The 21,290-nt window shown below is 44.8% G+C and overlaps 1 pseudogene; it reads left to right on the plus strand.

Moving 5' to 3' along the window:
• The first annotated feature begins 10,426 nt into the window (after positions 1-10,426).
• On the plus strand, positions 10,427-10,524 carry LOC129022232 (U6 spliceosomal RNA; annotated as a pseudogene).
• The last annotated feature ends 10,766 nt before the right edge of the window (positions 10,525-21,290 follow it).

The following is a 21,290-nucleotide window of genomic DNA, read 5'->3' on the forward strand; positions in this document are numbered from 1 at the left end:
GTCTCTACTAAAAACTACAAAAAAAAAAAAAAAAAAAAATAGCCAGGCATGGTGGCAGACGCCTGTAATCCCAGCTATTTGGGAGGCTGAGGCAGGAGAATTACTTGAACTAGGAGGCTGCGGTTGCCGTGAGCCAAGATCACACCACTGCACTCCAGCCTGGGCAGCAGAGCGAGACGCCACCTCAATTAAAAAAAAAAAAAAAGGGAAATTCAGACACACGTTACAACGTGGATGAACTTTGAGGACATTATGCTTAGTGAAATAAGCCAGTCACAGAAGGACACATACGCATACAAGGTACCTAAAGTGTCAAATTCACAGACAGAAAGTAGAATGTGGTTGCCAGGACCTGCAGAGAGAGGGAATGGGGAGTTGTTGAATGGGTATAGAGTTTCAGTTTTGCAAGATGAAAAGTTCTATTACACAACAAGGTGCAAACAGTTAATACTACTGTACTATACACTTCCAAACGGTTCAGATGGTAAATTTTATGCTATGTGTTTTTTAACCACAATTAAAAATAAAATTGTCTCATCAAGGAGCAAGCACCCTGGGGTTTTCATACAACTCCCATCCCTCGCCCACCAGCTGAGAATCAGTCTTGAGGTGTTAACTCCCCACACTCCAAGGGCCATAGAGCATGCCCTGTAGAGAGATACAGGGAGCCACAGGCACACATGGAATGGTCTGAGGTCACCTCCCAGTGCCCGGGGGACACTGGGGTACTGACCACATCTGCCATATCACTTACCTTTGAGTCCTCTGTAAAACAGGGATGATAAATACCTACCTTGATAGACCAGTTGCAAAGGCTACTTTGAACATATGCAGACTTAGACTTAGCACAGTGCCTGGCCCACAGTTAAAATGTTATAATTAGGCTGGGTGGTGTGATGGCTCCCACCTGTAATCCTAACACTTTGGGAGGCTGAGGTAAGAGAGTTGCTTGAGCCCAGGAGTTTGAGGCAAGCCTGGTCAACATAGCAAGACCCTATCTCTACAAAACTGTTTAAAATTAGCTGGACGTTCATCTGAGATGTGAGGACTTGAAAAAAAAAATTAATCTGATGGGCTGGCCCATGCCTATACTCCCAGCTGCTAGGGAGGCTGAAGCAGGAGAATCCCTGGAACCCTGGAGGTTGAGGCTGCAGTGAGCTATGATGGTGCCACTGCACTCCAACCTGGGTGACAGAGTGAGATTCTGTCTCTAAATAAATAAATAATTTAAAAATTAGTGGGGCGGCTGGGCGCAGTGGCTAACACCTGTAATCCCAGCACTTTGGGAGGCTGAGACAGGCGGATCACCTGAGGTCGGGAGTTCAAGACCAGCCTGACCAACATGGAGAAACCCCGTCTTTACTAAAAATCTAAAATTAGCCGGGAGTAGTGGCACATGCCTGTAATCCCAGCTACTCTGGAGGCCAAGAGGCAGGAGAATCGCTTAAACCTGGGAGGCAGAGGTTGTGGTGAGCTGAGATCGCGCCATTGCACTCCAGCCTGGGCAACAAGAGTGAAACTCCGTTTCAAAAAAAAAAAAAAAAATTAGCAGGGCATGGTGGCACACACCTGTAGTCCCACTTACTTGGGAAGCTGAAGTGGGAGGATCCCCTGAGCCCAAGAGTTCGAGGCTGCAGTGAGCTATGAACAAGCCACTGCACTCACTCCAGCCTGGGCAACACAGCAAGGCTGTCTCTTAAAACAAACAAAAAGCCTATAATCATTGTACACATCTGCCTTGTCTATTGGCAGGAACAGCCCCGGGACGGCAGGGGAAGAGCTCCGTTTCCCTCCCTGCTCTGGCTCCCTTTAAAGATGGCTGCCTCTCAGCCTCCTGGCCCACCCGGCCTTCAGGGCCACAGGCCTCGAGCCAGCTGGACACCTCACACCAGACAGATCTGCCCTGGGAATCCTGGAACCCTCTGCTAGTAGGCGCCACGACCCAGGCCGAGGAATGCCCTCAGCACGGAGACTGTCCCCTGGGGCAGCTCGCCCTACTGCCTGATAAGGGCGGCTCTTTCGCGGCTCCCAGACTCTGCAGCCTGGGGGCTGGGCTGCAATCAAACGCAGACAGACACCCCTCTAATGCCGAGAGCCTGGCCCCCTTACCCTGTAGCTCTCCACCCTCAGGATGCATTCTTCCCCAGAAGCTCCCTGCCCATCCCCACCTGGAAGGCCTCCCTCGTCTGAATCAGGGCGCACACAGCTGAGTCTCCAGCGCGGACACCCCGTCACCCCAACACCCTTCTCCTCCCCCCCAACAACCGCTTACGATTTTTAGAAATCAGTAAAATACGTGCCCAGCTCCAAACTTGTGGAAGCGCCTCAGAGTTTTGCAGAGCATAGCAGTGGTTCTGGGCTCCCCAGTGCACCCTAGACTTGGCTCCCTCCTGCCCAGCCCACAGCCGCGTCCTGAGAGTGAAGGGGAAGCACAGGCAGCCCTTTCCGCCGCCCCCGCTGGCATGACATCACCTTCCCCACGCCGAGAGGCTGAAGTCTTTCTCATTTTGTTTCATGCTCCAAGCGCAGCTTTAAAACCCTTTCCTGGAGGTGGGGAGGGAAAATACCCAAAATATTAGCCGTGGCTACAGCTGGGTGTAGGATTTAGGGAGTTACTGTTTCCTTCTTTATACGTTTGTATTTTCCACAATGACCACATTCTATTTTTTATTGTCGAGAAAACAAACGAGTGTTTTTTAAGTAAGCAATTTAGAAGCCTGTTTGGTTGCCTTTAGCATTTTTCAGGGCCTCAGCTCGTTTCTGGAGCCAGCTATTCAGCCGCTCTTCTCTCCGTTCTCTGGCTCTCTGAGTGGAGTTCTCTGCCTTCCACCCTTTGCTTCTGTCCTTTGAAAATGTGAGCGAAGCACAGTTGCTTGTGCAAACCACACCAGCCTCCTTAGATCCTCTCGATTTTCCTTCTCACTGGGAATATTTTTCATCAGAATTTATTCTCCCAAACTAAGAAAGGGACCTCATGTCCCCGCTGATCTGATGCACTGAGAACACACCATCATTTTCCCAGTATTCTTGCCAAAAATACACAACCTGAGGCTTATCATGAGGAAACATCAGGCAGACCCAAACTGAGAGACATTCTACAAGAAAACTGCGTGGACTCTTCAAAAATGTCAAGGTCAGGAAAGACAAAGAAAGCCCAAGGAACTGTCGCCGATTGGAGGAGATTAGAGACAGGGCAACTAACTGCAGCACGTGATCTGGGATATTGTGTTGCTATAAAGGACATTACTGGGACAGTTGGTGATATCTAAATCTGAATACGGTCTGTAGATTAGCTAACTGTATTGAATCAGTGTTCGCTTCCTGACTTAGTCATTGTGCTGTAGCTGTGTAGCAGAATGTCCTTTACTTTTCAGGAATTATACACTGAAGCTTTGGGAGATAGAGGGCATCACATCTGCGATTTACTCTCCTATGACTCAGAAAAATATATATATTTGTACACACAGATAGAGAAAACAGTAAGGCAAATGTGGCAAAATGTTAATATTTGGGGAATCTTGATGAAGAGTTTAAAAAAAAAATGCCTTTGTTCTGTTCTTAGAATTTTTCTGTAAGCCCCTTTGCTTCTGACCTCTGGGTTAATGCAGTTGACACAACAGCCTGACTCCTAGGCTGACTGCTGACTAATTCTTTGCTTGATGCTCTTGACCTTGGACTGTGTCCTCCCCCGATTTAGCCCCTGAAGAGACAGCAAGCAGGAAGACCAGTTTGGTGAATAATAAATCCGCTGTCACTGTCACTGTCACCATCACCACCAGCAGGGGCAGAGGGACTTTTGCTGAGCCCTCACTATGTAAGTCAATGTTCCCATACCCTGAGTGCTGTACACAGTACTTCACTCAGTCCTCACAGTAGTCTTCTGAGGTTGGCATTACAATCCCCAATCTACAGATGAAGAAACTGAGGCTCAGAGAGATGAACTCACTTACCTAACGTCACAGCAGCTATTAAGTGGCAAGGCCAGAATTGACCCACAAATCTCTAGAACTCCACAGTCTTACACTAATCTGCCCTGACACTGGTAAGGAGACTGACTGGCTGTACTCTGTTCTGACATTTTCTCTCCTGATTCTCCTTTGCTGAAATAATAGAAACAAAAATGATTGTACCAGCCATAAAAAAATGAAATCCCATCATTTTCAACAACATGGATGAACTTGGAGGATATCATATTAAGTGAAATAAGCCAGACACAGAGAGACAAATACTGCATGATCTCACTCATATGTGGAATCTAAAAAAAAAAAAAAAAAAAAAAAATTGATCTCATAGAAGAAGAATCAGAGAGTCCAACAGTGGTTACCAGAGCCTGGGAAGGGCAGGGGAGAGGGGAGGATGGGGAGAGGTTGGTCGACACGTACAAATTACAATTAGATGGGAGGCATAAATTCTGGGGTTCTGTTACACAGTAGGGTGGCTATGGTTAACAGTAAGATATTGTATATTACAAAATAGCTAGAAGAGAGGCTTTTGAATGTTCTCACCACAAGGAAATGATAAATGCATAAGGTGATTGATATGCTAACAACCCTGATTTGACCATTATACAATATATGTATTAAAATATCAAACTGCACCCCATACGTATCTATGTACAATGATAATGTGTCAATTATTTAAACTAATTAATTTTTAAAAATTCTTATAAAGCTATGCTGCTCCATAGAGTGACCACATGTAGCTGTTTAAATTTAATAAGGCTGGGCATGATGGTTCATGCCTGTTATCCCAGCACTTTGGGAAATCAAAGCAGAGAATTGCCTGAGGCCATGTGTTCAAGACCAGCCTGGGCAACACAGTGAGATCCATCCCTAGAAAAAATAATTTAAAAATTAGCTGGGCGTGGTGATGCTTGCCTATAGTCCTAGCTTGACTGGGAGTTTGAGGCTGCAGTGAGCTATGGCACGCCACTGCACTTTAGCCTGGGCAACCAAGCTGAGCTCTGTCTCTAAAAATTAATCAGTTAATTAATTAATTAGAATTAAGTAAAATCTGAAATTCAGTTCCTCAGTCTCATTAGCCACATTTCAACTGCTGATTAGCTCCATGTGGCTTGTGACTACAATTATTGGACAGAGCAGACTGTGAAACATTTCTAACACAGCAAAAAGTTCTATTGGACAATGCTGTTCCAAAAACTTTTACATGTGTTCATGAAGATACAAAAAATGAAAAATAAACAAAAAAAACTTACATACCCTTCACTGACCAAGATAACTTTTTATTCAAAGTTAACTTATTTTTAAGATAAAACTTCAAACACAAAATTGACTTTAACACTGTTCTCACTTGTCACACAGAAACCAACTTTTCAGCCGCGGCAGCATCAGGTGTTAGAGAGAGACACCTCCTGGCAGCACATGGAATTACAACCTAGCACAATCAGACACTGGAACCAGCCAGGGACTGGGTTTCAGCAGCCATCGGTGGAATACCAGGGGATTTGCAAGAGTGGGAGAAAAATTCCATACCAAGAAACAATCATGGGTAAGGCACCAGGAAGACACACTAGGTTACAAAAGCCCATCCAAGGCCTGGCGCAGTGGCTCACGCCTGTAATCCTAGCACTTTTGGAGGCCGAGGCGAGCAGATCTCTTGAGGTCAGGAGTTCGAGACAAAAGCCCATCCACCACCAGACATAAATCTCCAGTGTCACATCCCTCAAGCCATGCATGGCTGCACGGAGATACATAATAATAAGTGTCAGTCATTTGAATAAATAAATGATTGATTGATTAATTCTGATGATTTCAGAACTCTACCATTGAGCATTTTATTGTCTTCTTTAACATTCTTTTTCAGTTGGACACATATTATGAAGGTAATGTAGAGCTGGGATTTACTGCTTCAAACAACTTAGCTGACACAGAAGTGTTCAATGATCAAGGAACGTCTGGACTTTAACAAAATCATCAAGAACAAGAAAACGTCAAGATGTCTGAGTTTCCGGTAAAGCATAAAAAGATGTTCCTGGCTAGGCACGGTGGCTCACGCCTGTAATCCCAGAACTTTGGGATGCCAAGGAGGACAGATCGCTTGAGTCCAGGAGTTTGAGACCAGCCTGACCAACATGGTGAAACCCCGTCTCTACTAAAAATACAAAAAGTAGCCAGGCATGGTGGTGTACATCTGTGATCTCAGCTACTCGAGAGGCTAAGGCACGAGAATCGCTTGAACCTGGGATGCAGAGGTTGCAGTGAGCTGAGATCATCCCACTGCACTCCAGCCTGGGTGACAGAGTGAGACTCTGTCTCAAAAAAAAAAAAAAAGAAAGAAAGAAAGATGTTCCCATTTTTATTTCCTTTGGCCCAAGATGGTAGAAATGAAAGATGGCTTACTGGATTGGGAAATGGATTGGACCCTAAATCATTCTTTATCCACTCGTTCCACAGATACTGATTGGGCCTCTTGGTAGCCAGGCGGTGGGATGATGAGTACTGCTGGAGGCTGCTTAGCTGAGTTGTGCACACAAAATAACATAATGCACACAAGGTTTATCTCCAGGAACTCATCCCGGGTAGAACAAGTGCTCAGCAGAGATCTGGGCTGGTGAGGTCAGCTTGTGGTCCCTGACTCTTCTGAGAACCTGGGGATCCAGGTTCAGGGAGACCAACGCTATTGGATACAAATCTTGAATTTAAAGAAATTGGGATGTAAATAATGATGCAATCCCCGGGGTTCATGGAGTACTCCAGTGACTGGAGAGGTTTTCCATGGGATTCAAGCAGGTTAATCAGCAAGACTGAATCTGGGCTGTCTCAGTGAGCCGTGGCCTGAGGCTACTTATGGGCCACCTGTCCAGAATTGGAGGGGTCCCAGGGTCTGGTGTAGCTTCAGAGAGATGGAATAGTAAAGAGGATCATGCATTGCAAAGTCCACAACAGCCCCCCAAAACAAGGACAGTCCGCTTATTTGATGAATTTTTGTTGGGTTCCTGTCTTGTGCCAAGCTGTGTGCTAAGTTTTGGGGAGACAGAGACCAATAAGCTTCAGAGACCTGAGAGGCAGGGTTCTTCTCTCCCTCATCACTTTCTTCACAAACCCACTTCAGTTTCCTCTTAACTCCTGGCATGAGTAAGGTGCTATTTCATAACCCTTTTACCTTTATTAAAGGTGTCGGGTATCCAATAGGAAAAAAATGCGCAAATGAATTTAAAAGGCATTCACACAAAAGGATATCAAAATGGCCAGTAAGTTTATAAAAAGATGCTCAACATCAGCCAGGCACGGTGGCTTATGCCTGTAATTCCAGAACTTTGGGAGGTCGAGGTGAGTGGATCACTTGAGGTCAGGAGCTTGAGACCAGCCTGGCCAACATGGTGAAACCCTGTCTCTACTAAAAACACAAAAAATTAGCCAGACATGGTAGCGCATGCCTGTAATCCCAGCTACTTGGGAGGCTGAGGCAGGAGAATCACTGAGGCGAAGGATGCAGTGAGCCGAGATTGCGCCAGCGCACTCTAGCCTGGGCAACGGAGCGAGACTGCGTCTCAAAAAAAAAAAAAAAAGATGCTTAACCTCAATGGTTATAGGGAGATGCAAATTAGACCCACAATATGCTGTGACTATACACTCACTAGAATGGCTAAAATTAAATCTCTGAAAATATCAAGCATTGGTGAAGATGTGGAGAAAGTGAACTCTTACATGCTGCTGGTGGAAGCATAAACCAGTACAAGCACTTTGGAGGACCATTTGGCAGTTTCTTCTAAAATTAAACATACACTCACCATGTGACCAAGCAGTTCCACTCCTGGGTATATACCCTGAAAGAAATGAGTGCGTACGCACACCAAAAAACGTACAAAAATACACATTGCCGCTAAATTAATAACAGTCAAAAACTAAATACAACCCAAATGCCCATCAATAGAAGAATAGATAAATACATTGTGGTGTACAGCACAGCAAGAAAAATGAATGAGTTGCTCTTACATGAAATATGAGGGAATCTCAAAAAGACAATATTGATCACAAGAAATCAAATAAGCCAGGCACAGTGGCTCACACCTGTAATCCCAGAACCTTGAGAGGCTGAGGCCAGAGGATCCCTTGAGTCTAGGAATTTAAGACCAGCCTGGGCAACATAGGGTGATCCCACCTCTACAAAAAATTTTTTTAAAAATTAGCTAGATGTGGTAGTGTGCACCTGTAGTCCAAGTTCCTCGGGAGGTTGGAGTCGGGGGACCGCTTGAGCCCAGGAGTTCAAGGCTGCATTGAGCTATGGTCACACCACTGCACTCCAGCCTGAGTGACAGAGGACCAAGACCCTTTTTTAAAAAATAAAAATAAAAAATAAAAAAGGCAAAACTTATCTATATATGATGAGCGAGGTCAGAATAGTGTCTACTTGTTTAGGGCAATGGGAGATGGGGATTGAGTGAGAAAGGGCCTGAAGGAACTTACTAGAATGATGGAAATGTTCTCTATCCTGATCTTGGTGGTGGTTACATGGGTGTAAACACAGGTAAAAATTCATTGAGCATCCACTTAAGATTTGTATATTTTACTATATGCAAATTATGCATCAATAAAAGAGTAAAAACAATCAAAACTCTTAGGTGACCACACCTGATATAAGCATGGCTGATACATAAAAAGCTTGCATATATTACAATGAATACAGTCATTTGGGAATTTAATATAATTTTGTAATAGCCTCAGAAACAGTCATATTCCAGAGGCCCTTGGCAATAGCTTTGTTGCTTACCGCTCACCAGCACCAAAAGGGACGTGTCCCTTTCCAACCAAGGGGGCTGTGGTCCTGCCCAGAGCTCTCAAGGGATCCACCTTTCTGAATCGAACTCTCACAGCTCCCAGAGCACTTGGGGCCAAGCACGTGAGCTGCCAGCAGGCCTCAGCACCCTGGGATGCCAGACCTGCTCACACTTGGAGAGGGTCCTACAGGTCCTTGGAGGAAAATTACAAGCCCCAAGTACACTGGACACAAAGAGTTTGCCTGTGATGAAAACTTAGATGAAGGAAGAAGCCCTTTAGGAGGGTCCTTCTTGTCTTCTGCAGATGTGCAGCTCTAGCCATGCTGCAACGCAGACCATGGACCAGGAGCTCCCAGCCTCAGCTGCACAGCACAGGGGAGCATTGGAACACGGGATGCCCGGACCGTCTGACCCACACCAACTGAATCAGAATCTTTAATGCAGTGTTTCTCAGAGGGCCCCCTGGAGCCACAGCAACATTGTCACCTGGGAACCTGTTAGAAACGCACTTTCTCAGGCCCCACTTCAGACCCACTGAATTCTGTGGCCAGCCCCAGCAATCTTTGTTCTGACTGTTCTAACGGTCCCTGCCAGGGGTTCTGATGCATGTGGAAGTGTGGGACCTAATTAGAAACTGCATTTCTAGCAAGTTTCCAGGTGGTGCAGATGTGGCTGCTCTGGGGACTACACTCTGAAAACCACCAGAGTCTAACTGTCTAATGGGTAGAGCCAAGCTCTGGGAGAGAGTGATGGAAATTAAAAGCTACCCAGGTGAGTGGGCTCTGATGCAGGTGAGAGTAATTAGCATTGCCATAGACTCGCATCATCTCATCTGACAAGAGGTACACACCTGGAGAGGCAGCTTACACAGGTGAGAGCGTTACAGGACAAGAAATACCATCTCCTCAATTTGACCTGTCTGGGGTCTCTTTTCGTTTCTATAACACTGCAATTTGGGGTTCCTGGTACGGCAGAATTTAGGTGGTAGGTGCCTAGCCCTGAGAATTGTTCTGGCAATATTGAAGCTGGAGATGTTTTTGTTAGAACACTGTGCATAAAAGCCTCTATGGGGAGGGGGACCTGATTTTACCTTAAAAAGCTAATTTTGGGGCCAAGATAGATTTAGAAGGGGAGAGGAAGTAAAGGAGGAGTAAAGAGAATGAAAAGAAGAGATGATGTGCAGGGCTGGGGAGGAGACAGCAAATGGGGAGGAAGAGAAAGAACTGTGAGAGAAGGACTGAAAGATCGTCTCTCCTTTCCAAGGAGCGTCCACCCCCTCTCTTTTTTTTAAACTGAGCACTGAGAAGGGATTTATGCAAGACTGGGTGCAAGAGCTGGGCAAGCTGATGTGCAAAGCAGGAAAGCAAAGGATTGAAAGGAGTCAAAGTGCTCTCTTTGGCAGCACACATATAAAATTGGAATGAAGGCTGGGCACCGTGGCTCACGTCTGTAATCCCAGCACTTTGGGAGGCTGAAGTGGGCGAGTCACTTGAGGCCAGGAGTTCGAGACCAGTCCGGCCAACATGATGAAACCCGTTTCTACTAAAACTATGAAAACTAGCCGGGCGTGGTGGTGCATGCCTGTAATTCCAGCTAGTCAGGAGGCTGAAGCAAGAACCCAGGAGGCACAGGTTTCAATGAGCCGAGATCACGCCACTGTACTCCAGCCTGGGTAACAGAGTGACACTCCATCTCTAAATAAATAAATAAAACTGGAACAATACAGAGAAGATTAGCATGGCCCCTGCAAGGATGACATGCAAATTCATGAAAAGTTCCATATCAATAAAAATTATTTTAAAATTTTTTTAAAAGAATGAGTTAAAGGAGACCCCAAAGGAGTGAGCGGGGCTGGAGGCCAGGCCCACCATGGCAGAGGGTCAGACTTCATCAGGGTGAAAACTTCCTGCTCTGAAAAGCCAAACTACAGTCTGGGAGAAAACGTTCACAGCACCTGTACCTGAAAAAGGATTTGCATTCCAAATACATAAAGAACCCATACAACTCACTAATAGGAAGGCAAACAGTGAAAACTGAGCAAAAGACATGAACAGACCCTTCACAAAGGACATGCAAATGGCCAGCACGCACAGGAAGAGATGCTCACCCTCAGTAGTCTTCAGGGAGATGCAGAATGAAACCACAGTAAGATGCTACCTCACACCCACAGGCATGGCTGAAATTGAAAAGATGTGTAATACCAGTGTTGATTAGAATGTAGGGCAGCTGAAACTCTCCTAGCTCACTGGCAAGAATTTAAAATAGTACAGGCTGGGTGCAGTGGCCCATGTCCGTAATCCCAGCACTTTGGGAGGCCAAGACGGGCAGACTGCTTGAGCCCAGGAGTTTGAGACCAGCCTGGGCAATGTGGCAAAACCCCATCTCTACTAAAAATACAAAAAATTAGCTGGGTATGGTGGCACGCATCTGTAATACCAACTACCCCAGGAGGCTGAGGTGGGAGAATCACCTGAGCCAGGGAAGTTGAGGCTGTAGTGAGCTGTGATCATGCTACTGCTCTCAGCCTGGGTGATAGAGTGAGACCCTGTCTCAAAAAATAAAAATACAAATAAAATAAAATAGTACAACTGCTTGGGAGAACTCCTGGAGTTTATTTTAAATCTAAACAAACACCCACCATTTGACCCAGCAATTCTACTGTTATGTATTTACTGAAGTGCCATAAAAACATAGGCCCACAAAAAGACTTGTACGCAAATGTGAATAGGCATAAGTAGCTAGTGGCCACCATAATGCTGTTTGATTTGATTGCTCAAAAGCTTGTGGAAGTCTACATTGGAATAATAGGTTGTCTTTTTAAAAGGCTTGTCTCCAAATGTGCATAACAGCTTTATTCACAATTGCTAAAAATTGGAAACAATTCAAGTAATCCATCAACTAGGAAATGGGTAAACAAAATTTGGTCTCTTCATAGAAAGGGATAGTAATAAAAAGATTGAAATTACTAATAGATGCAACAACATGGATGAGTCTTAAAATCACTGTGTAAAATAAAAGCTGGATGCAAGAGTGCCTACCATATGATTCATTTATATAAAATTTTTAAACAAAGAGAACTAATTTATAGTTACAGAAAGCAGATCAACGACGAACTGGGACTGAGGGAACTGCAAGTGGGGGACTAAAACACTTTCTGGGGTGATGGACAGGTGTTATATCTTGTTTAGGTGCATGCATTTGTCAAGTCATCCGACTGAATGCTTAAAATGTATGAATGAGTTTTATTGTATGTAAATTATACCTCAATAACGTTTATTTAAAATGAATTGGCCGGCACGGTGGCTTATGCCTGTAACCCCAGAACAGCACTTTGGGAGGCTGAGGCAGGTAGATCACCTGAGGTCAGGAGTTCGAGACCAGCCTGGCCAACATGGTGAAACCCTGTCTCTACTAAAAATACAAAAAAAAAAAAAAAATTAGCTGGGCGTGGTGGCAGCCACCTGTAATTCCAGCTACTCGGGAGGCTGAGGAAGGAGAATCACTTGAACCCAGGAGGCGGAGGTTGTAGAGAGCTGAGATCGTGCCATTGCACTCCAGCCTGAGCGACAGGGCAAGACTCCGTCTCAAAAATAAATAAATAAAATGAATCAAAAATAAAAATATAAAAAAAAATAGCAAAAAAGAAAAAAGGACAAGAATAAAATAAAAATAAAGAAAAGAAAAATAAAGAAAAAGATAAGAGACTTTGTGGTAAAAATAATAAAACAGTAAAATAGGAAGAGCACACAGAATGGGAAGAGAAATGGACCAAGGTGAAAACCGTGAAGAGCTGTTGAACTTGAAGAATAGAAAAGGAAGAATGAGCACAGATGCACAGGCAGAGGTCAGAATGAAGTCCCCTGGGGGTCAAAGAAGTAAGAAGCTTGGCAGCCACAGACAGCAGAGTCAAAAGAGCCAAGGGGGCCAGCCAGTAAGATTAACGCCTGGAGAGGGCTGTAGGATGGGGCCCGAGTGGAGAAGTCACTCCTGAGAGGCCAGTTCTGAAGGTGGGTTGAGGGGTGATAACTTGGGCTGAGGGAGCAGAGAGGGAGCCTTCAGCAGCTTTGTGAGGGAGCTTGGGGAAGGAGAGTGGGCTCCAACAGGAGGCTGCTAGGTGAACGCCTGGGAAAACCCACCTGGTGGCCTGAATCTCCTGACACTGTCTTTCACGTCTTCATTCCTACACAGGGGTAGATATTGCTGTTTGACCACTGCCCCTGCACAAGGTGTGCCAAAAGTCCCCTTGCCCCTTTCCCATAAGAAGTTTATTGTATGTTTGCACTGAGGAAAGCTAAATAAGCTAGGTGAATTCCCCACCCCAAATTCCTAGGGATGCCGCTGGCTTGTCCTACCAAATCGGTCTCTCCCATCTGCCTGCATTGCTGGTGGGAATGTACTTTGGTTCGACTTCCATAGGAGCCAATTTGGCAAAAACTATCAAAACTACAAATGCATACTGGAGGTACAAATACAACAGGAGGTATTTATTCTACAGATAAACCTGCACACGGATGAAACCATGTATGTACTTGGTTATTTGTTGCCTCATTGTGATGCTGTTTAATCAAAACAGAGCCAAATGCCCCTCAACAAGGCCATTAGATAAATACAAATATGTTTTTGTTTTGTTCTGTTTTTTTGAGGTGGGGTTTCACTCTTTTTGCCCAGGCTGGAGGGCAATGGCATGATCTCGGCTCACTGCAACCTCTGCCTCCTAGGTTCAAGTGGTTCTCCTGCCTCAGCCTCTCAAGTAGCTGGGATTACAGGCGCCCATTACAACACCCAGCTAATTTTTGTATTTTTAGTAGAGACAGGGTTTCGCCATGTTGGCCAGGCTGGTCTTGAGCTCCTCACCTCAGGTGATCCACCACCCACCTTGGCCTCCCGAAGCGCTGAAATTACAGGCGTGAGCCACCTTACATGGCTGTATTTTTTTTTTTTTTGAGACAGAGTCTTGTTCTGTCACCCAAGTTGAAGTGCAGTGGCGCAATCTCGGCCCACTGTGACCTCCGCCTCCCAGGTTCAAGCAATTCTCGTGTCTCAGCCTCCCAAGTAGCTGGGATTACAGACGTGCACCACTGTGCCCAGCTAATTTTTGTATTTTTGGTAGAGACGGGGCTTCACCATGTTGGCCAGGCTGGTCTCGAACTCCCGACCTCAGGTGATCGGCCTCAGCATCCCAAAGTGCTGGGATTACAGGCGTGAGCCACCATGCCCGGCCTTAATATGTATTAAGTATGTATATTCATCTTAGTCTGTTTGTGTTGCTATAAGAAAATACCTTAGACTGGGTACTTTGAAATTTATTTATTTATTTATTTATTTAGAGACAGGGTCTCACTGCTACCTTCATCTTCCAGGCTCAGGCAATCCTCCCACCTCAGCCTCCCGAGTAGCTGGGGCCACAGGCGAGCACCACCACATCCAGCTAATTTTTTGTGTTTTTGGTAGAGAGGGTTTCACCATGTTGCCCAGGTTGGTCTCAAGCTGCTGAGCTCGGGTGATCTGCCTGCCTTGTCCTCCCAAAGTGCTGGGGTTACAGGCATGAGCCACGAGGCCCAGCCTTGAAACTTATTGTATTTATTACAGCTCTGTTGACTGGAAGTCCAAAATTGAGGCTCCACCATTGCTGCCGGGTGAGGGATGCTCTCTGCTTCCAAGATGGCACCTTGCCGCTGTGTGCTCACATGGTAGAAAGTGGAAGGACAAGAGACTGCTCCCTTCAACCTCCAGCCCTTTCATAAGGCTGTTAATCCCAGTCATAAGAGCAGAGCTCTCATGACTTAATCACCTCCCAAAGGCTATATCTGTTAATACTGGTACATTGGGGATTTCATTTCAACAGGAATTTTGGAGACGATTACATATTTATTGTACTTTATTCATAATTTAATATTTATTTTAAAAATTATAGCCACATGCATGCAATGGATACTATTCAGACACAAAAAACAGGATTCTCTCTATATACAGACATCGAAAGTCCTCCAAGTTATATTATCAAGTGAAAAGAAAAGCAAGACACATAACAGTTATATAGTACAAAATCTTTTTCCTTTTTTTTTTTTTTTGAGACAGAGTCTTGCTCTGTCACCCAGGCTGGAGTACAGCGACACAATCTTGGCTCACTGCAATCTCTGCCTCCCAGGTTTAAGTGATATTCGTGCCTCAGCCTCCCAAGCAGCTGGGACTGCAGGCATGCACCACCACACCTGGCTAATTTTTGTATTTTTAGTAAAGACAGGGTTTTGCCATGTTGGCCAGTCTGGTCTCAAACTCCTGACCTCAAGTCATCCTCTCCCCTTGGCCTCCCAAAGTGCTGGGATTACAGGTGTGAGCCACCGCATGCGGCCTACAGTACAAAATCATTTGTGGGTTTTTTTTTAAAGGTATGTGTATGGAAGCTGGGTGTGGGAGGCTTACACCTCCCAGCACTTTGGGAGGCCGAGGCAGGAGGATTGCTTGAGCTCAGGAGTTTGAGACCAGCCTGGCCAACATGGCGAAATTCCATCTCTACAAAAAATACAAAAATAAGTTGGGTGTGGTGGTGCGTGCCTGCAGTCCCAGCTACTCAGGAGGCCGAGGTGTGAAGGTCGCTTGAGCCCAGGAGGTTGAGGCTGCAGTGAGCTGTCATTGTGCCACTGCGTTCCAGCACAGGCGACAGAGCAATATCTTGTCTCAAAATTTTAAAAAAGGTGTATGGGGTAGGGTGTAAAAGAATATATTTGTTTATATACACCCTCCCCGATAAAGTCTTTGCAGGTGTTGGGGAGTGAACCCAGGAGGTGGAGCTTGCAGTGAGCCGAGATCACGCCACTGCACTCCAGCCTGGGCGACAGAGCGAGACTCCGTCTCAAAATAAATAAATAAATAAAAAATAATTAAAAAAAAACTTTACTCTCAGGTTCAATACTGGGGGATTGCAAATTAAACTGAAAAAAAGACAGATTAGCAAGAAAAAAGAGTTTAATTACCCGGGGAATGCACAGACACATAGAGATGCTCAATGACCGAGTGGTTAGAACTGCGGGCTTATATGCCTTAGAAGGAGAATAGGAGGGCTACCGTAGGAAGAACAAATAGATTTACAAATGGGTTTTTAGGAGAAGAAACAGGGTATTTTAGAAGTTTGTGATGAGGTTTATTTATGCAGGTGCAAATAGTCTCTGTGTCTTCCTCATGGCCGTGAAACTCCCCTGAATAGAAGATTTGTGGTAGGTTTATTCTTGGTCCCTTCTCCTGGAAGTGGAAGCTGCTCCAAAGACAGAATGTATGGCAGTCGTCAGTTCCAAGTGGGCCGCACACAAGGATACAGAAGAAACTGATAATAGTGGTTACACATTTGAAGGGCAGGGGATAGAGGTGAATGAAAACCAAGAAGCTGTGAACAGGGACTTGGGAAGACATTTTTAGAAATTTTTTTATCTTTATTTTTTAAATTTTAGAAAGATATGAATATATTGCCCATTCTAAAACAAACCAACAAAAAACCCTAGGTTCTAAGAGTGATTCTAATTCATTTAAGGAGTGGTTTCCCCCTATTTAGGAAAAGATGGATGTGCCTCACTAGCAAGGCCTAGTGGGATTCAGCCCTGAGGGAGGTGCAGGAGATTTTATCATCATCTTTGTCAGCATCACTGCACTTTCTACAGAGAAGATTACAGAACGGGGTCAGGTCGCCCTTTCTACTTTGCTTGGAGGGACGCTTACAACCTGTGTCAGCTGTCAGTCCCAAGACCTCTGTCTCCCCAATCTCCTCCAGCCTCCAGAAAAGCAAAGGCAGTTGTGGAGGGTAGAAGATGGGCTACGGGTGGGACCCAAGACTCACTGGACAATGGAAACCTTTCCCCTTCAAGCAGACGTCAGGATTATTATTTGCACTTTGCATGTGGAAAAGAAGGACTGTAACACTCTGACAAATGCCTGCATCTTGTTCTAAAATTCCTGACTTGTTGCCAATAAGAGAATCAAAGTGCTTTCTAGCTCAGAGAAAAAGCTGCTGCTAATTTGAAGAAGATTCCAGAATAGAAATTCAAGGTCAACCAAATGTTTTTCAGACAGAGTTGGTGAGCAGGTCTTACATGGCCTGGAATTCACAGACACAAACCAGAGAAAGAAGAGATCAAAGCTCTTGTCCTGGGGACACATTAAAAACTAGATCTGGACACATCTCAGTTCTGGAGCCAAGCAATTCCTCCCTCAGGGTGTCGAAACTAGCCTCTCCTCAGCCTAGAGCCCTCCTCTCTAAACCTGCTTATTCTGGCCCTGTCTTCTCATCTTGATCTCATCTTGGTCTCTTTGAGGTAGAAAATCAGCAGGACTTATTTTCTGAGCACCTGTAAGGCCCCTGCTGATCAAAACCAGGATGCAGGGCTGGGCATGGTGGCTGTCGTCTGTGATCCCAGCACTTTGGGAGGCCAAGGTGGGAGGATCACTTGAGGTCAGGAGTTCAAGACCAGCCCGGTCAACATAGTGAAACCCTGTCTCTACTAAAACTACAAAAATTAGCTGGGTGCAGTGCGTGTGCCTGTAATCCCAGCTGCTCAGGAGGCTGAGGCTGGAGAATTGCTTGAACCCGGGAGGCGGAGGTTGCAGTGAGCCAAGATCGTGCCACTGCACTCCAGCCTGAGTGACAGAGAGAAACTGTCATACGCACACACACTCACACACACAAAAACAGGATGCAGTAAAGAAGCCAGCTGAAACCAGTACATGGCCACCAAAGTGACCTCTGGCTGCCCTGATTTTTCATTACTAAATAGACTCCCACTGGTGCCATGACAGTTTACAAATACCATGGCAATGTACCGTGGCAATGACCCAGAAGTTACCTTATATGGTTCCAGGAACTCTCCACCCTTTTTCTAGAAAATTCTGAACGACTCACCCCTTCATTCGCATATAATTAAGAGTGGGTATAAATAGAACTCCAGCAATCCAAGCGGCAGCTCCTGCTGTGATTCCTCCTCCACATTGCTACTGCTGCCTCACACTGCCGCTGTTGCTCAGGACTGCTCTGTGGAGCAGCCACTTTGCTGTACACTGCTCCTCTGGGCTACTCTGGGCTACTCTGTCTATGGGATAGCCCTGCCCTGTCTACGGAGCCACCATTTTGCTATACACTATTGCTCTAATAAACTTGCTTTCTTTCACTGTCAACTCACTCTTGAATTCAATAACCCTCCCAGGCTAAGCCCCAATTTTGGGGTTCACCTGCATCAGGCTCAGAGAGGCCTTCTCTGATCATCCAAAATATACTGTCCATCCAATGTACCTAACATATTTCCTATTTTATTCTCTTTATAGCACTGACCACAAACGAATTCTTACTTATTTGCTTATCATCCTTCTCTTCCAGCTAGAATGTGCTCTCATGGTACAGTCGTATTGTTTTTTCTCCCTATGTCCCCAATGTTTAGAACAGTTACTTAGTACACAGTAGGTGCTCAATCAATATAGGCTTAGTTAATGAAAAAATGACTAAAAGTTAAACTTGAGATGTCTGTGAAATATCCAAGGAGTGGTGTCAAGAAGAGAGTTGTCAAGTAGTCAAGTGTGGGAAAGATTCAACCTAGAGGTACATATTTGGGTATTACTGGAACAAACTCAGTTTTGTTTAAATTGATAAAAATTGATGACATCATCAAAGGAGAATTTAAAGAAGGAAGAGTCTGAGCTCCAAGGAGCCCAAAATTTACAGGTTGGGTGGAGAAAAGGGAACAAGCAAAGAAGAGTGAAAGAGATCAGTGAGGTAGAAGGAAATCCAAGAGATAAGTTATCCCAGAGGCTAAGAGACAAGACTGTTTCAAGAATGAGGAAGCAGCCACCTATGTGGAACACCACCACTGGAATTGCCAGCATGGAGATTGTCTGGGCCCTGATAAGAGCAGTTTCAAGGCAGCGGTGGGGGCAGAAACCACTGGTGGATGGGAGGTGAGGCAGTGGGAGCATTGAGTGTCAATGACTTCAGAAGTTTAACTGAGAAGACCAGCAGATAAATTGGATGTAGCTATAGGCAGATATAGCTCAAAGAAAAGTTCTTAGCCAGGAGCAGTGGCTCACACCTGTAATCCTAACACTTTGGAAGGCCGAGGGGAGCAGATCACCTGAGGTCAGGAGTTTGAGACCATCCTGGCCAACGTGGTGAAACCCTGTCTCTACTAAAAATACAAAATTGCTTGAACCTGGGAGGCGGAGCTTGCAGTAAGCCGAGATCGTGCCACTGCACTCCAGCCCGGGTGACAGAACAAGACTCCGTCTTAAAAAAAGAAAAAAGAAAAGAAAGGTGATTTTTCTGCTCAACTTTTTATTTTGAAAAATGAAAAACCTGCAGAAAAGTTGAAAGGATAGAACAATGAACACTTCTGTACCCTTCACTTTAACTAATCATTTGTCAACCCTTTGTCACATTTAATTCCCATGCACATACCCACGTGTATTCACTTTGGGGTAAATCATTGGAAATAAAGTTGCAGACCCCCCTGTATATCAGCATGCTTTTCCTAAGAACGAGCTCATTTTCCCACACGACCTCAGGATATATCCCACTCAAAGAAATTTAGCATCAAAGTTATCTAATAAACAAACAGACCCTATTCACATTTCCCCAACTGTTTAAAAATGTCCTTTGTAGCTTTTTTTCTGGTCCAGGATCTGATCAAGAGTCATGCATTCCATTTGGTTGCCACATCTCTGTAGTCTCCTTTAATCAGAAACAGTCCCCTGTATTTTTCTGTCTTTCACGCCACTGACATTGGGGAGTTTGGGCTGGTTGTCACGTAGCATGTCCCACATTCTGGATTGTCCAGATTTTTTTGTCATGATTGGATTCAGGTTAAACATTCTTGGCAAGAATATCACAGAGATGATGTGAACTCTTAAGGGTGAATCTCTGTTAAAGGTGGACAACACTCAGCCTACTTAAATGCTGACAAAAATGGTCCAGTAGATGGGTGATAGAAATTGGAAGGAAATTTGGATGACAGGGAAGGAAATTAGAAAAATGAATGAAGTAATGAAGTCTTGAGTTGGCAAGAGAGGTGGAGTCAGGGCACAGGCAAAGGGATTTGCCCTGACGGGGAACAGACGCATTTCGTTGGTCGAAACAGACAAGAAGGAGAAGATGGTGACAATGAATATGGTCTGAAATCGGGAGAAGGAGTGTGTTTGGATTTGATGGCTTCTTTTTGGATTTGATGGTCTTCTTCTCAGTAAAATAAGGCAGCATCTGCGGGTGAAACTGACTGTAAGAGTAGAAGAGTGGAGGGGAGTTTAGAGGAAGAGAAAGTATGACAAAGTCATTGGTGGCAGTGGCAAAGTAGGCTCCCTGGAGAAATATAAAAAGCTAGGCACACTGTTAGTGGGAATGTAAACTGTGGAAAACAGTATTGTGGTTCCTCAAAAAATTAAAATAGAATTACCATATGATCCACCAAGTTCACTTCTGGGTTTATACTCAAAAGAATTGAAATCAGAACTTTTAAGAGACATTCATACACCCTGGTTCACAGCAGCACTATTCACAATAGCCAAGAGCTGGAAGCAACTCAATTGTCTGTCGATGGACGAATAAACAAAATATAGAATACACAATGGACTATTATTCAGCCTTAAAAAGGAAGGACAGTCGGGCATGGTGGCTCACACCGTTATCCCAGCACTTTGCAAGGCTGAGGCAGGTGGATCACCTGAGGTCAGGAGTTCAAGACCAGCCTGGCCAACATGGTAAAGCCCTGTCTCTACTAAAAATACAAAAATTAGCCAGGTGTGGTGGTGCATGCCTTTAATCCCAGCTACTCAGGAGGCTGAGACAGGAGAATCACTTGAACCTGGGAGGTGGAGGTTGCAGTGAGCCGAGATTGTGCCACCACACTCCAGCCTAGATGACAGACGAGACCCCATCTCAAAAAAAAGAAAAAGGAAAAGAGGAAAGACATTCTGATACATGCTATATCATGAATGAACTTTGAAGACATTATGCTAAGTGATATTAGCCAGCCACAAAAGGACAAATACTGTATGGTTCCATGTATGTGACATCTCTAGAGTAATAAAATTCATAGAAGCAGAAAGTAGAATGGTGATTAGCAGGGGCTTTGTGGAGGAGTGGGCAACGGGGAGTTTTTTAATGGGAATAGAGTTTCATCTGGCAAAGGAAAAAATTCTGGAGCTTGGTCGAACAACAATGTGAATGTACTTAACACTACTGAATTGTACACTTAGAACTGGCTGAGGTAAAATTTGTGTTGTATGTTTTCTTACCACCACAAACAAACAAACTAACACAAATATACATACACCCATGGAGGGAAAAGAAGTTAGGCAGGCCGTGTTTAGTATCCAGTTGATGCTTGAGATAATTCATTTATAGAGAAATTAGCCGATTAGCTAAGCTACAAAATTTTCTCCAGCAATATTCTGCTGCTCAGGTATGTAGGTAGAGAAGGAAAATATTTGTGTTCATTCAGGATGGGGCTCTACAAAGAGAGAGGGGCCAGGGAGCTGAAGGAGTTTGTGAAGAAGTGTGGTAGATTGTCTTACTGTCCAATAAGTA

The sequence above is a fragment of the Pongo pygmaeus genome, chromosome 21, assembly GCF_028885625.2.
Source record: "Pongo pygmaeus isolate AG05252 chromosome 21, NHGRI_mPonPyg2-v2.0_pri, whole genome shotgun sequence".
Taxonomy (NCBI): domain Eukaryota; kingdom Metazoa; phylum Chordata; class Mammalia; order Primates; family Hominidae; genus Pongo; species Pongo pygmaeus.